Below are 17,208 nucleotides of genomic sequence, written 5' to 3'. Positions count from 1 at the left end.
CCAGAGTTGCTTTCCTCACTGGGGAAATTACTCTATGTCATAGAAACTCTTTGCTGAATATTTGTAAGTTGCTTCTATGAGAATAAGGGTAGATTCCAGTCTGCTTCTGGGATATTAAATGCAAATGTTTTTAAACCTAATGTTTTAAACCAAATGTTTTTAAGCCTGAAGTCCTCTTTCTTTAATCAAATAACATTCAGACAGATGATACCTGACATATTTTCTATAAATCATTTTTTTAGGAAGTGCAAACAAATAACTATACAACTTTTTCATTTAACAAAATTCTCAAGAGAATAAACTTCAGTTTAGTCGCTCAGTTGTGTCCGACTCTTTACAACTCCATGAATTGCAGCACACCAGGCCTCCCTGTCCATCACCAACTCCTGGAGTTCACTCAAACCCATGTCCATCGAGTTGGTGATCCCATCCAGCCATCTCATCCTCTGTCGCCCTCTTCTCCTCCTGCCCCCAATCCCTCCCAGCATCGGAGTCTTTTCCAATGAGTCAACTCTTCACATGAGGTGGCCAAAGTACTGGAGTTTCAGCTTTAGCATCATTCCTTCCAAAGAACACCCAGGACTGATCTCCTTTAGAATGGACTGGTTGGATCTCCTTGCAGTCCAAGGGACTCTCAAGAGTCTTCTCCAACACCACAGTTCAAAAGCATCAATTCTTCAGCGCTCAACTTTCTTCACAGTCCAACTCTCACATCCATACATGACCACAGGAAAAACCATAGCCTTGACTAGATGGACCTTTGTTGGCAAAGTAATGTCTCTGCTTTTGAATATGCTATCTAGGTTGGTCATAACTTTTCTTCCAAGGAGTAAGTGTATTTTAATTTCATGGCTGCAATCACATCTGCAGTGATTTTGGAGCCCAAAAAAATAAAGTCTGACACTGTTTCCATTGTTTCCCCGTTTATTTCCCATGAAGTGATGGGACCAGATGCCATGATCTTTGTTTTCTGAATGTTGAGCTTTAAGCCAACTTTTTCACTCTCCACTTTCACTTTCATCAAGAGGCTTTTTAGTTCCTCTTCACTTTCTGCCATAAGGGTGGAGTCATCTGCATATCTGAGGTTATTGATATTTCTCCCGGCAGTCTCCATTCCAGCTTGTGCTTCCTTCAGCCCAGCGTTTCTCATGATGTACTCTGCATATAAGTTAAATAAGCAGGGTGACAATATACAGCCTTGATGTACTCCTTTTCCTATTTGGACCCAGTCTGTTGTTCCATGTCCAGTTCTAACTGTTGCTTCCTGACCTGCATATAGGTTTCTCAAGAGGTAGGTCAGGTGGTCTGGTATTCCCATCTCTTTCAGAATTTTCCACGTTTATTGTGATCCACACAGTCAAAGGCTTTGGCATTGTCAATGAAGCAGAAATAGATGTTTTTCTGGAATCCTCTTGCTTTTTCGATGATCCAGCAGATGTTGGCAATTTGATCTCTGGTTCCTCTGCCTTTTCTAAAACCAGCTTGAACATCTGGAAGTTCACGGTCCACGTACTGCTGAAGCCTGGCTTGGAGAATTTTGAGCATTACTTTACTAGCATGTGAGATGAGTGCAATTGTGCGGTAGTTTGAGCATTCTTTGGCATTGCCTTTCTTTGGGATCAGAACGAAAACTGACCTTTTCCAGTCCTGAGGCCACTGCTGAGTTTTCCAAATTTGCTGGCATATTGAGTGCAGCACTTTCACAGCATCATCTTTCAGGATTTGAAATAGCTCAACTGGAATTCCATCACCTCCACTAGCTTTGTTCGTAGTGATGCTTTCTAAGGCCCACTTGACTTCACATTCCAGGATGTCTGGCTCTAGGTCAGTGATCACACCATCGTGGTTATCTGGGTCATGAAGATCTTTTTTGTACAGTTGTTCTGTGTATTCTTGCCACCTCTTCTTAATATCTTCTGCTTCTGTTAGGTCCATACCATTTCTGTCCTTTATCGAGCCCATCTTTGCATGAAATGTTCCCTTGGTATCTCGAATTTTTTTGAAGAGATCTCTAAGTCTTTCCCATTCTGTTGTTTTCCTCTATTTCTTTGCATTGGTCACTGAGGAAGGCTTTCTTATCTCTTCTTGCTATTCTTTGGAACTCTACATTCAAATGGAATATCTTTCCTTTTCTCCTTTGCTTTTTGCTTCTCTTCTTTTCACAGCTATTTGTAAGGCCTCCTCAGACAGCCATTTTGCTTTTTTGCATTTCTTTTCCATGGGGATGGTCTTGATCCCTGTCTCCTGTACAATGTCACGAACCTCTGTCCATAGTTCATCTGGCACTCTGTCTATCAGATCTAATCCCTTAAATCTATTTCTGTATAATCATAAGGGATTTGATTTAAGTCATACCCTAATGGTCTAGTGGTCTTCCCTACTTTCTTCAATTTAAGTCTGAATTTGGCAATAAGGAGTTCATGATCTGAGCTACAGTCAGCTCCCAGTCTTGTTTTTGCTGACTGTATAGAGCTTCTCCATCTTTGGCTGCAAAGAATATAATCAATCTGATTTCAGTGTTGACCATCTGGTGATGTCCATGTGTAGAGTCTTCTCTTGTGTTGTTGGAAGAGGGTGTTTGCTATGACCAGTGTGTTCTCTTGGCAAAACTCTATTAGTCTTTGCCCTGCTTCATTCTGTATTCCTAGGCCAAATTTGCCTGTTACTCCAGGTGTTTCTTGACTTCCTACTTTTGCATTCCAGTCCCCTATAATGAAAAGGACATCTTTTTGGGGTATTAGTTCTAAAAGGTCTTGTAGGTCTTCATAAAACTGTTCAACTTCAGCTTCTTCAGCATTACTGGTTGGGGCATAGACTTGGATTACTATGATAGTGAATGGTTTGCCTTGGAAACGAACAGAGATCATTCTGTCGTTTTTGAGATTGCATCCAAGTACTGCATTTCAGACTCTTTTGTTGACCATGATGGCTACTCCATTTCTTCTAAGGGATTCCTGCCTGCAGTAGTAGATATAATAGTCATCTGAGTTAAATTCACCTATTCCAGTCCATTTTAGTTCGCTGATTCCTAGAATGTCAACATTCACTCTTGCCATCTCCTGTTTGACCACTTCCAATTTGCCTTGATTCATGGACCTAACATTCCAGGTTCCTAGGCAATATTGCTCTTTACAGCATCAGACCTTGCTTCTATCACCAGTCACATCCACAGCTGGGTATTGTTTTTGCTTTGGCTCCATCCCTTCATTCTTTCTGGAGTTATTTTTCCACTGATCTCCAGGGAATGGCAAACCTCTTCAGTATTCTTGCATTGAGAACCCCAAGAGAATAAACTTATCACTCATATATTTCTCTGATTCCTCACCTAATTATTAAGACATTCAAATTCTATGTTATAAACATACATATATTCATTTGTATTCAGTATATGTATGCATACATGCTGAATCACTTCAGTCATGTCCAACTCTTTGCAACCATATGGGTTGTAGCCCACCAGGCTCCTATGTCCATGGAGTTTTCCAGGCAAGAATACTAGAGTGAGTTGCCATGGCCTCCTCCAGGGAAATCTTCCTGACACAGCGATCAAACCTGTGTCTCTTATATGTCCTGCATTGGCAAGTGGGTTCTTTACCGCTAGCACCACGTGGGGAGCCCATTCAAAAATGGAGAGGACCATTTTTATCCTTGGATACTTGTAGTAAAATGTCATAATTTTCAGAAGGGCATTCTTTGACAGGAACAATGCCTTTCATTGCTTTTGAATTTGAGTATTTTCAAAACCTTTGAGGCCAAGCCTTCATTTTATTCCATGACAAATGGGTCTCTCATGTGGCTCTAGAGATGGAGAGTGGTTAGGCAGCTAAGACATTAAGTCAATGAGTTTTTTTCAAGAGACATGGATATAATAGTGATTTGTGCTTTTAGAGCAATACAGGTCAGGTCATTGATTCTACAAACCATTTCTCTGACATGGATTTGCTTTTGGCCTACCTTTTGCTGTCTGTTCACCCCAGAGATGTCATTTCTCCAGTTTCTGGCTGACACTGTATGATGATAACTCTAGTGTCAAGTGGCTGAACCTTAACAGACAGGAGTTGCTGGGTGTGATGAGGAGTGCAGAAGACATTTCTAAACACTCAGCACCTCTTCAGATGGGAAGGGAGGGATGTGGAGCCACAGGAGGTTATCCTGGCACCCGTGCTACCATCCTCAAGTTGGGAAATCAGTGAGTCTCTGGGTCTCTGAAAAGCCAAATGTGGGTCTCCCTTTGCCTCTGTTGGAGTATTGCATCAAAGCAACCATATTTTCAGTGGTTATAATATGAGCTACTGGTTCAAGATGTTATTTAATTAAAAACAAGTCAATTTAATCACCTTTATCAAATCTAAGATGCCATTATTATGGGCCTCCCACATGGTGCTAGTGGTAAAGAACCTGCCTGCCAATGCAGGTGACATAAGATACACGGGTTTGATTCCTGGGTCATAAAGATCCCCTGGAGAAGGACACGGCAGCCCACTCCAGTATTCTTGCCTGGAGAATCCCACTGACAAGAGGATCCTGGTGGGCTACAGTCCATAGGGTCACAAAGAGTCGGACATGACTGAAACAACTTAGCATATACATGAGATGTCATTATTATAAGATAAACTCTTACTTTATGTACTATTAAGAAAAAAACATGGCCAAACTATGACACAGTGTCTTAATGAGAGCCCTGAACAGCATACAAATCGATCATACAAGTCTTATTGCTTTGAAATTTCTTTCATCTATTCAGAGAGGAGAGCCAATTTATGTTCCCTTCAATTGCATTGTTTGCTGTGGGATGCGAAAAGAAAAAAACTTTTGCATGTGTCTCAGTAAGAAAATATGACACAGTGTTGTCTACTTGTAGGCATCTATCATCCCTGATTTGCTCCCATAAAGCACTCGATTGTTGCATTGCAAGAAAATATGGAATTATAGCCATTCTCTCCAATGACTAATATTTGCTTCACTAATACCAAATTTGCACCCTGCTGTGTGGTTTCCAGGCCTTCATGGGAACATAATAAGTGTTCATTTCGATGCCAAATCATGCTGTAATCTTTTTGAAGGCGTTGTCAGCAGCAGTTAAACTCATCCCATGTTGTCTGTCACATAATGCATATGACTCTCTGGAAATGATGACAGTGAATAGCCTTGATCAAGTCACCTGTGCCCAGCACTGCACACTGTGTCACTGCAGCTACCTGGCTGACCTCAACGGCTAAGATGACCTTGACCATGATGATGTTTTCAGGGATGCTAATGTGGAAAAAATGTGCACCCTAGAACTGGTGAAATCCATTAAAGTCACTCAACTTCCAAAACACTTTCCCCACCCCCCAGATATAAATGTGTAAGAATGGTTGCCAGTGAATGTCATGGGGTGGCAATAATTTGAATTTTTAAAACGTTTGCAAATAGTGATAATGAACAGGTGGAGGGTATGACTGTAGGAGAGATGGAATATTTTAAATATTCCATGTTTAATATGGATAAAGTATTTTAAAAATGCAAGTTAAAGAAACTCACCCATTGAATAGAAGCTTACTAAATTATAGCCAGGCTTCCCAGGTGGCGCTAATGGTAAAGAAGCTGCTTGCCAATGCAGACACACAAGAGACGTGGGTTTGATCCCTGGGTTGGGAAGATCCCCTGGAGTAGGAAATGGCAACCCAGTCCAGTATTCTTGCCTAGAGAATCCCATGGACAGAGGAACCTGGCAGACTATAGTTCATGGAGCCGCAAAGAGTGGGACACGACTGAGTGACTGAGCACACACGGTGGCAAAGAATTACAGCAAAGACTACAAGTCAGCATCCTTTCTCCCGCTTTGCCTTAGTAATAAGATCTCAATTTTGTTACAGGCAGCAATGCCCCAACAAAGAGAATGTGTTTCTTAGAGCCCCTGCATTAGGCATGACCATATGACTTAGTTTTGGCCACTGGGATAGAAGTAGTAGTTGGAACTGCTGAAAAGGTGTCTGAAAAGGTTGGTTAAAGGCTGTGGCTTACTGGAAGGAAGGCCCTTTTCCCCTCCCTTCTCCTTCCTGCTTCCTGGAATGAGGACATGCTGTCTGGATCTCTGGCAGCCATCCTGGGCCATCCTTGAGGATAGAAGCCATGCACTAGGATGGGGAATTAGGCAGGTGGAAGTCTGACTCTGCCTCAATAGCCTTGGACTATGTGTTTCCATATTTCTTCTTCATAAAGAGAGAAATTGTCTTCTATCCTATTAAAGGTACTGTTTTGTGTTTAAGCTGCATTTTCTGTTGTATGCAGCCAAGTCCAACCCTAACTGAAACAGAAACCCTCTTCTTTTAAAAAAAATTTTGTTTTTTACTAATTTTTACAAAATTTATTTGTTCATCCCTTACTGAGTCTTCCATGCTGTGCTTGGATTTTCCCGAGTTGAGGCGAGTGAGGGCTAACTGTGGTCTGTGGGCTTATTATTGCAGTGGCTTCTCTTGTTGTAGAGCGCGGACTGTAGGGCAGGTGGGCTCAGTAGTTGTGGTGCATGGGTTTAGTTGCCCTGAATCATGTGGGATCTTTCTGGGCCAGGGATCATGGTGTCCCCTGCACTGGCAGAATTCTTAACCTCTGGACCACCAGGGAAGTCCAGGAACCCTCTTCTTTAGCTAGGGCTCAAGCTCCCACTGTTTGCCTGGGATAATGTGAAGAATGTAAAGGAGTTAAAGGCATGATTGTTCTTTAAAGAAATAAGAATTCTTCATGGGTAGTTCAGTTCAGTTCAGTTGTTCAGTCGTGTCTGACTCTTTGCAACCCCTTGGACTCCAGCATGCCAGGCTTCCCTGTCTATCACCAACTCCCAGAGTTTACTCAAACTCATGTTCATTGAGTCAGTGATGCCATCCAACCATCTCATCCTCTGTCATCTCCTTCTCCTCCTGCCTTCAATCTTTCCCAGCATCAGGGTCTTTTCTAATGAGTCAGTTCTTCGCATCAGGTGGCCAAAGTATTGGAGTTTCAGCTTCAGCATTAGTCCTTCCAATGGATATTGGGATCATGGGTAGAGTTACGAATAATTTTGAAAGGCCAAATTAGGGCCTCATTCACTTTGCTAAGTTTACCGTGTACCTGGGGCAACAGTGGGGATCCTGTAGGAACCCCAGCTCACCCCTTGCCCCACTTTGCACAGTTCTGAGTACACTCATCCCCGTGTTAGGAAAGCAAGTCAGAAGGGGTCCCAGAGTCATCCCTCTCAGCACATGCCAGAGACACAACAGTGTGCGTTCTCCCTAAGTGCTGGAGCTGCAGGAAGTGGTAGAGGTGCCCATTTTCTAAGAGAAAGGAAGGTTAGGGAATCCTTCAGAAAACAAGGCTGAAAACCATGGCGTTGTCCTGACAGCCCCCTCAGGCTGTGCTGGGACAGGTGATGGCGTTCCTACCTTGCTTCTGAGCCTTTTAATGACTTTTCAAAATCACACTGTTAATCTGTGGAAGAGATGTCCCACTTATTGAATCTTGTTCATTCATTCATTGAATCTCCTTACTCTTTGTTTATTTGGTAAATGTTGCAATACTTTGCCCCCAAGAGGCCAGTTTGTGAACTTTGAACTCTGAAACAGACACCGATACTTATAGCACTGTCAACCTGTCATTATTCGTCTTGATCAAATTGGGGGAAAGTTGGGGGGCGTTCTCAAAAAGAAGAGAGAGAATGGAAAAGTGTAAGGAGGAAAAAAATTGCATTTGTAAGGCAAAAATAGGCTTATTAAGAATTTCAGAAACTCTATTTCTAATGGCTTTGAATCTCTCCATCTTCCATTTTCTTGCCTGGACAGAGCTCCCTTTGAAGTCTTTGGACGCTTTCTGTAAGAAAAAATAGATACACATGGGTGTGGAGCTGAAAATGGAGCTCCTTGTTTCGCCCTTTTAAAATGTGTTTTCGAAGATTTGCCTTTCATATTGCAGATGGGAGAGAGGATATGCAATTTTACCTTGCGTAACATCTTTCCCTGAAAAGCTCCAAGTATTTGTCGATGTTTTTTAATGAATAGTTTCCATGTTTGCCTGCTGAGGAAGGCAGAGGCTTGTGTAATTTACTTCCATTTTACACCTGAGGAAACTGATATTTAAGGAAAAGAGGCTCAGAATTTCAACCAGTAGCAGAGTTAAGAAAACAAGCCCAAACCTTGCCTCCAGGCTAATGATGCCTAGTCCAGTGATCCTGGAGTTTGAACGTCACCCCCAAACGAAATGGTGTCATCGGAAAAAATTCACCGTAGATGTTGTCATGTCGCATTTTAGTAAGAATTGGGTTTATTTTATAGGACCATTTGTATTTATTGTCACTGCTTTCTAGTTTAATGGCCTGTTTATAATTTTATTAACTTCTGATTTTGGATCTGTTATTGAAATTGAGTTTCAGTCATGATTTTGTTGTGATTCTAACTCATTCTAAGTGCAAAAGAGAAACTTAACTAGTTATGAAAACACAGAACTCAGGTCTGTATACAACAGACTAAGTTATATTTTGACTAGTTTTTTTGAACACACAGATCAGTTAATGCATATGCATACAACTCAAAACCATGTCTTTAAGATCTCTTGACAAATGTATGTGAATCATGGCATAAACGCACTTGAGCTTGTATATCAGTATCATTTTTACTAAACAGACAAATTTTATCCTGAGTAGCTCTTATGATGGGGCATCCCTGGTGGCTCACTGGTAAAGAATCTGCCTGCCAGTGCAGGAGATGTGAATTCAACCTCTGGGTCCAGAAGATTCCCTGGAGAAGGAAATGGCAATGCACTCCAGTGTTCTTGCCTGGGAAATCCCATGGACAGAGAAGCCTGGCAGGCTACATACTGTCCATGGGGTCGCAAAAGAATCAGACACGATTTAGTGACTAAACAACAGCAAAGCTCTAATTATATCTAAATCATTGGTTTGGCCATTTAAGCAGCTGGAAAACACCAAAGGAAATATTTTGAATCAGTGGAAATTATATCAACACCCTTTAAGAAGGGCTCATGAAAAATCAGCCTATCCGTCCTTTCATCATTGATCAAATGTCCAAATATGTGTGGCAGGAATTGTTCAGATAAAACAAAAGCTAAACTAAAACTGAACAAGGCCTCAGAAAACAAAGATGTAGCTTCTGACTCCAGGAAGCAAATAATCTAGGGCAGCAGACCAACCAGATGAATTAATAGAAGGACGAAAGCCCTCTATGAGTCACGCTCTCACTTGTACAAGGTGTTCTGATTCAGAAGTTTATAGGCGATTGCAGATAAATAGCTTAAAATTTAAGCACATGCTCATTTCTATTCCCTATTTTCTCATCTCAACAGCCCGCCACATGACCTTTATCATCACTTCTCTCAGAAACCTTCATACTCTCTCCCCTCCCCACCTCACCCCGGCTCTAGAATTTCCAAACCGAGAGAATTTCCCATATTATCCATTCTTTCTTCTCCCTTCTCAGGGATGGAACTTAAGGCTTGTGTTTTAAACTCATTACGAGAGTCCTAATCTATTTTAAGGGACTTGTCTTTTAGCCTTAAAAGTTCAACTTATACATGCTGTATGGTTTATTCTTTCTTGCTGAAAGTGAAACTCACTCAGTCGTGCCCAAGTCTTTGTAACCCATGGATTGTATAGTCCATGGAATTCTCCAGGCCAGAATACTGGAGTAGGTAACCTTTCCCCTTCTCCAGGGGATCTTCCCAATGCAGGGGTTGAACCCAGGTCCTCCCGCATTGCAGGTGGATTCTTTACCACCTGAGTCACAAGAGAAGCCCAAGAATACTGGAGTGGGTAGCCTATCCCTTCTCCAGCAGATCTTCCTGACCCAGGAATCGAACCCGGGTCTCCTGCATTGCAGGCGGATTCTTTACCCACCGAGCTATCAGGGAAGCCCATCTTGCTGGGGCACCTATTCATCTCTCTATTTAAAATCATCCCTTTGTCTAAAAATGCTCATTTAATGCCATTAGGAAAATAGAATCATAAATGTCTCAAAAGAACATGGAGGTAAGAATCTGACCTCTCACCCATATTATGACTGGTACAATACATAGTGGGATGGCCTATAGACACTCCTCTGTTTCATCTTTGATACGTTACTATTCCAAAATACATTTAATTTCTGTCTATAAGGTATGAGTCAATAGATAGAGCTTGTGTTTTTACTTTGCTATTAAGGAAATAAAAACAGAAACAAGCATCTAAAGCAGGATCTCCAGGGCACAGCACATCTTTAGTAGATGTTCAGACCAAGAAAAGGAAAACCTGGCTTGGCTCAGAGGGTCTTACATACCTGTTTTTCTTCGCTGTGAAAATCTGTAGTTTGAAGGAACATAAAGGAAGGACACATTGTGCTTTCTTCCAAAAATGCCTCGAGCTTCCAGCTTACAGGCAAAACAAACCCTTTGAAAGCCGTCTTCATTTGCAGTTGTCACTGAAAGACATTTCCAGGCTGGAAAGAATGTTTTATTTTTCAAGGTATTTAAAAATCGCCTATCCCAACAAAAGGAAAATGTGGCTTCTTCAGGTTACTTCTTCATACCCAGTGATGAATATGTTTTTAATTAAAGCCTGGGCACAAAATTGGGTTTCCCGAGAACCATTGTGAGGCCTGATTGCTCTCCCGAGACACCCACCCTTGTGGGTACTGATGCTAACTGCTGATACCCGAGGCCACTGTGTGTATTCAGCGGTTAGAAAGGTGATTTCTGAGGCCTGGCAGCTGTTGGTGTTAAAGCTATTGTGAGGGAAACAAAAGCCATTCTGCTCTGTTCCCTAGACGCCTTTGTATCTTTGATTCAGGAGCTGTTTCATAAATGAGGTATCATTCTTTACCAGGGAATTTCATGACTGCCCGTGTTGCAGTGTCCGCATACACTTCCTGACAGCAGAGGGGAATGTCTGAACACACCTCCTATGGAAGGAATCTTGGGTTCTGACCTCTGTGAAGATGCTTGCATCTTAAGTCTGTTAATTGGATCTTCGATTAGATGCCATCATACCACGGGCTATGCTTTCTGTTTTCTTCCCTCTAACTACCAGACTCTGCTGCTGCCAAGGCTTGTCCTGCAAGTTAATCAGAACACAGTCCACTTTGGCAGCCAGATGTACCAGGGTTAACTAGATACTCTTTCACCTAATGGTATATTCATTATTGTCATTCAGAAAGTCTATCTAGTTTAGGAGGTTTTTGCTGCTGTTGCTGCTAAGTCACTTCAGTCGTGTCCAACTCTATGCGACCCCAGAGACGGCAGCCCACCAGGCTCTCCTGTCCCTGGGATTCTCCAGGCAAGAACACTGGAGTGGGTTGCCATTTCCTTCTCCAATGCATGAAAGTGAAAAGTGAAAGTGAAGTTGCTCAGTCGTGTCCGACTCCTAGCGACCCCATGGACTGCAGCCCACCAGGCTCCTCTGTCCATGGGATTTTCCAGGCAAGAGTACTGGAGTGGGGTGCCATTGCCTTCTCCGTTAGGAGGTTTTTAGTTGCGTGTAAAAGAAACAAACTGGCCTAACCATCAAGGAAACAGGACGGGTTGCATCTTTCTCCCCAGCACTTCCTCCTTCCCTGGGCTGCACCCTTGTGTGTGAGTTTGACATTCTTCCCACTCCAGGGGAGTCTGCTTCCCCATCTCTTGGGTGTTGGGCTCAGCCTTGTGGCTTGCTTTGGCCACGCACAATATTTTTTTAATACCTTATTGAGAAATAAGTGGGCATCCTTGATGGTTCAGCAGGTGAAGAATCTGCCTGCAATGCAGAAGAAACAGGAAATGCAGGTTCAGTCCTTGGGTTGAGAAGAGGAAATGGCAGGAGGAGGAAATGGCAACCCACTCCAGTATTCTTGCCTGATAAATTCCATGGACAGAGGAGCCTGATGGGCTACAGTCCATGGGGTTGCAAAGATATTTCTTATTTTCACTCACCCTTCTTGCACTTTCGTGTTGCCATGAGAAGGACAGACCCAGCTCTCTGTCACCAAAAAAGATAAGATAGGTAGGAGAATGGACACATATATATGTGTGGCTGAGTCTCTTTGCTGTCCACCTGAAATTATCAAAACATTATTAATTGGCTATACTCCAATATGAAATAAGAATTTTAGTAAAAAAAAAAAAAAAAGTAAAATAAGCTATGAGAATATATTGTACAGCACAGGGAATATAGCCAATATTTTATAATAACTATAAATGGAGTGTAACCTTTAAAAATCATGATTCACTCAGTTGTACGCCTGAAACTTATATTTTACATTAACTCTACCTCAATAATAGATAAATTAAAAAAGGAGAGCCATGTGAGGCCAAACTGAAAACTGCAGAGTGAAGCCAAACCCTGATGAATCCCACTGACATCAACCTTCTTCCTGATGACTCAGAGTTACCTGAGTCAAAATAGATGGCAGTGTTTTAAACCACTGCACTTTGGGGCAGTTTGTTATGTAACACTGTTTGGCAATAGCTGACTAATACTTACTGCTCCTGTAACTGAAGAGCCCAAAGATAGCATGGGGTTCAGGTAGGATTTGAAAGGAATTCTTGTTCTATTTCTTTGTTATTCACTTGGAGCTTCACCCCAGAATCATTTCCCTTTTGGTGACATGATGACTGTACTGTTTCAGGCTTTACATACCCCAAGCCATCTGGAAGGCAAGAGGCTTTTCTTCTTAAATCATCACACAGAAGTCCTGAGCTTCACTCTGATTATGCCAGCAGAGGTCACATGTCTATTCCGGGTCATTGTTGAGCAAGGAGGGTGGGATTATACAACCTGGTTTGTATCAACCAGATGGGAGTGGATTGTCTTTTCCCATAATCCATGGTTTGCCTCATTAGATGTGGGAGAGAGTGAAATAGATGCTGGGAGACACCATCAATGTTAATTATGGGGAGAGTCTAAAATCTTGGAACATTGTTTTGGATTTCTATTAATACTTTATTTTTCTCAAGACATTTTCCTACCTCGTATTGCTGGGCTAGCTTGAGCTGGAGAGAGAGGATTTATCCTCTAGATCACACATGTTCCTGGGTGAATTGCAAAGCATGCAACCCACGCCCCCATGCTGCCTTAGGCACTAAAAAGTAAGTGGGAGCTTAGCTTTCCATAGGGCTTCACTGTTAAACTTCTAACTCGTGATGTCTCAGGATTTTGGGAAAATTAAAAACTGGTTTGGTCTACTAGATTTGAAGGTCTCTAACCTAGAGGATGAGTTAATGCTAATGTAATAAGAACTTGAACAAGAGACATGCTTTGTTGTGGACATCACTCCACCGACTCTTGGCCTCCATTGCTTCTGATGAGAAGTCAGCTGCAAACCCTGTTATTGTCTGGACACACAGGAAGCATCAGATTAAAATGTTTGTTGAATTTATGAATTAAAAACGGGAAGCAAGGTCTTCTGATTTTTCTAGTCTGACATTCTTTCAAGAGTATCCCGTCACTTCTTTCTAGTAAAACCTTCCCTTGTACATTTCATGCTCCCACTGAAGCTTCTGCAGGAAAGTGAACCAAACAAATCAATCCAGGTCATTTTTTCAAACACGGGCATTAAAACAATCATCTGTGACTCTCTGTGTTTCTAAGAGTCCTCCCTGACCCTCAGTTATTTGAAAGACTGAACAAGCCTTATTATCCAATATGCTTTAGTTATTCAACACGTTTGTCATTCTGTAAATATCACTGAACACCTACTGTGCTCCAGATGCTATGAGGGATGCAGAATTGAATAGAGTTAATACTTTTTCATTAACTTTCATAAACTGCCCCCCTTTTCAAAAGGGCATCAGAGGCCAGATACACTGAAATTATAATCACAGAAAACGAGTCAATCTAATCACACTAGGACCACAGCCTTGTCTTACTCAATGAAACTAAGCCATGCCTGTGGGGCCACCTAAGACAGGCGGGTCATGGTGGACAAGGATGACAGAATGTGGTCCACTGGAGAAGGGAATGGCAAACCACTTCAGTATTCTTGCCTTGAGAACCCCATGAACAGTATGAAAAGGCAAAATGGTAGGATACTGAAAAGGAACTCCCCAGGTTAGTAGGTGCCCAATATGCTACTGGAGATCAGTGGAGAAATAACTCCAGAAAGAATGAAGGGATAGAGCCAAAGTAAAAACAATACGAAGTTGTGGATCTGACTGGTGATAGAAGCAAGGTCCGATGCTATAAAGAGCAATATTGCGTAGGAACCTGGAATGTCAGGTCCATGAATCAAGGCAAATTGGAAGTGGTCAAACAGGAGATGGCAAGAGTGAACGTCAACATTCTAGGAATCAGCGAACTAAAATGGACTGGAATGGGTGAATTTAACTCAGATGACCATTATATCTACTACTGCAGGCAGGAATCCCTTAGAAGAAATGGAGTAGCCATCATGGTCAACAAAAGACTCTGAAATGCAGTACTTGGATGCAATCTCAAAAATGAGAGAATGATCTTTGTTCGTTTCCAAGGCAAACCATTCAATATCACAGAATCCAAGTCTATGCCCCAACCAGTAACGCTGAAGAAGCTGAAGTTGAATGGTTCTATGAAGACCTACAAGACCTTTTAGAACTAATACCCCAAAAAGATGTCCTTTTCATTATAGGGGACTGGAATGCCAAAGTAGGAAGTCAAGAAACACCTGGAGTAACAGGCAAATTTGGCCTGGGAATACAGAATGAAGCAGGGCAAATACTAATAGATTTTGCCAAGAAAATGCACTGGTCATAGCAAACACCCTCTTCCAACAACACAAGAGAAGACTGTACACATGGACTTCACAAGATGGTCAACACTGAAATCAGATTGATTATATTCTTTGCAGCCAAAGATGGAGAAGCTCTATACAGTCAAGAAAAACAAGACCAGGAGCTGACTGTGGCTCAGATCATGAATTCCTTATTGCCAAATTCAGACTTAAATTGAAAAAAGTAGGGAAAACCACTAGACCATTCAGGTACGACCTAAATCAAATCCCTTATGATTATACAGTGGAAGTGAGAAATAGATTTAAGGGCCTATATCTGATAGATAGAGTGGCTGATGAACTATGGAATGAGGTTCGTGACATTGTACAGGAGACAGGGATCAAGACCATCCCCATGGAAAAGAAATGCAAAAAAGCAAAATGGCTGTCTGAGGAGGTCTTACAAATAGCTGTGAAAAGAAGAGAAGAGAAAAGCAAAGGAGAAAAGGAAAGCTATAAGCACCTGAATGCAGAGTTCTAAAGAATAGCAAGAAGAGATAAGAAAGCCTTCCTCAGTGACCAATGCAAAGAAATAGAGGAAAACAACAGAATGGGAAAGACTAGAGATCTCTTCAAGAAAATTAGAGATACCAAAGGAACATTTCATGCAAAGATGGGCTCGATAAATGACAGAAATGGTATGGACCTAACAGAAGCAGAAGATATTAAGAAGAGGTGGCAAGAATACACAGAACAACTGTACAAAAAAGATCTTCATGACCCAGATAATCACAATGGTATGACCACTCACCTAGAGCCAGACATCCTGGAATGTGAAGTCAAGTGGGCCTTAGAAAGCATCACTACAAACAAAGCTAGTGGAGGTGATGGAATTCCAGTTGAGCTATTTCAAATCCTGAAAGATGATGCTGTGAAAGTGCTGCGCTCAATATGCCAGCAAATCTGAAAAACTCAGCAGTGGCCACAGGACTGGAAAAGGGCAGTTTTCATCCCAATCCCAAAGAAAGGCAATGCCAAAGAATGCTCAAACTACCACACAATTGTACTCATCTCACACACTAGTAAAGGAATGCTCAAAATTCTCCAAGCCAGGCTTCAGCAGTACGTGAACCATGAACTTCCAGATGTTCAAGCTGGTTTTAGAAAAGGCAGAGGAACCAGAGATCAAATTGTCAACATCAGCTGGATCATGGAAAAAGCAAGAGAGTTCCAGAAAAACATCTATTTCTGCTTTATTGACTATGCCAAAGCCTTTGACTGTGTGGATCACAATAAACTGTATAAAATTCTGAAAGAGATGGGAATAGCAGACCACCTGACCTGCCTCTTGAGAAACCTATATGCAGGTCAGGAAGCAACAGTTAGAACTGGACATGGAACAACAGACTGGTTCCAAATCGGAAAAGGAGTATGTCAAGGCTGTATATTGTCACCCTGCTTATTTGCCTTATATGCAGAGTACATCATGAGAAACACTGGGCTGGAAGAAGCACAAGCTGGTATCGAGATTGCCGGGAGAAATATCAATAACCTCAGATATGCAGATGACTCCACCCTTATGGCAGAAAGTGAAGAGGAACTAAAAAGCCTCTTGATGAAAGTGAAAGAGGAGAGTGAAAAAGTTGGCTTAAAGCTCAACATTCAGAAAACGAAGATCATGGCATCTGGTCCCATTACTTCATGGGAAATAGATGGGGAAACAGTGAAAACAGTGTCAGACTTTGTTTTTGGGGGCTCCAAAATCACTGCAGATGTGACTGCAGCCATGAAATTAAAAGATGCTTATTCCTTGGAAGAAAAGTTATGACCAACCTAGATAGCATATTGAAAAGCAGGGACATTACTTTGCCAACAAATGTCCATCTAGTCAAGGCTATGGTTTTTCCTGTGGTCATGTATGGATGTGAGAGTTGGACTGTGAAGAAAGCTGAGCGCTGAAGAATTGATGCTTTTGAACTGTGGTGTTGGAGAAGACTCTTGAGAGTCCCTTGGACTGCAAGGAGATCCAACCAGTCCATTCTAAAGGAGATCGGTCCTGGGTGTTCTTTGGAAGGAATGATGCTAAAGCTGAAACTCCAGTACTTTGGCCACCTCATGCGAAGAGTTGACTCATTGGAAGAGACTCTGATGCTGGGAGGGATTGGGGGCAGGAGGAGAAGGAGACGATAGAGGATGAGATGGCTGGATGGCATCACCGACTCGATGGATGTGAGTCGAAGTGAACTCTGGGAGTTGGTGATGGACAGGGAGGCCTGGCATGCTGCGATTCATGGGATTGCAAAGAGTCAGACACGACTGAGCAACTGAGATGAACTGAACTGAACTGAATACTTTTCATCAAAAACCCGGCTACTGTAATCCAGTCATTCACAGTTTCAAGAAAACCCTAGACAGAAGGGAAGATTTAGGTCTTTGATGAAACTACAATTTCTCAGGGTGCAGCTTGCCTGTCTTCCTGTGGGATTATTCACCTTATCATATCTAGTCATAGATGGCCTCAGTTCTATATAAAACATCTGTTAATAAT

The 17,208-nt window shown here is 42.0% G+C and overlaps 1 protein-coding gene across 6 annotated transcripts in view; it reads left to right on the top strand.

Annotated features, from left to right (window-relative positions):
* The window catches only part of CFAP61 (cilia and flagella associated protein 61), a 249,888-nt gene that overhangs the window by 124,837 nt on the left and 107,843 nt on the right, over positions 1 to 17,208 (top strand). The gene's annotated exons all lie outside the window — the stretch shown is intronic.

Source organism: Bos indicus x Bos taurus, chromosome 13 (assembly GCF_003369695.1).
Source record: "Bos indicus x Bos taurus breed Angus x Brahman F1 hybrid chromosome 13, Bos_hybrid_MaternalHap_v2.0, whole genome shotgun sequence".
Lineage (NCBI taxonomy): Eukaryota > Metazoa > Chordata > Mammalia > Artiodactyla > Bovidae > Bos > Bos indicus x Bos taurus.
The sequence above is the reverse complement of the archived record's forward strand: the minus strand, read 5'-3'. Positions and strand labels throughout refer to the sequence as shown.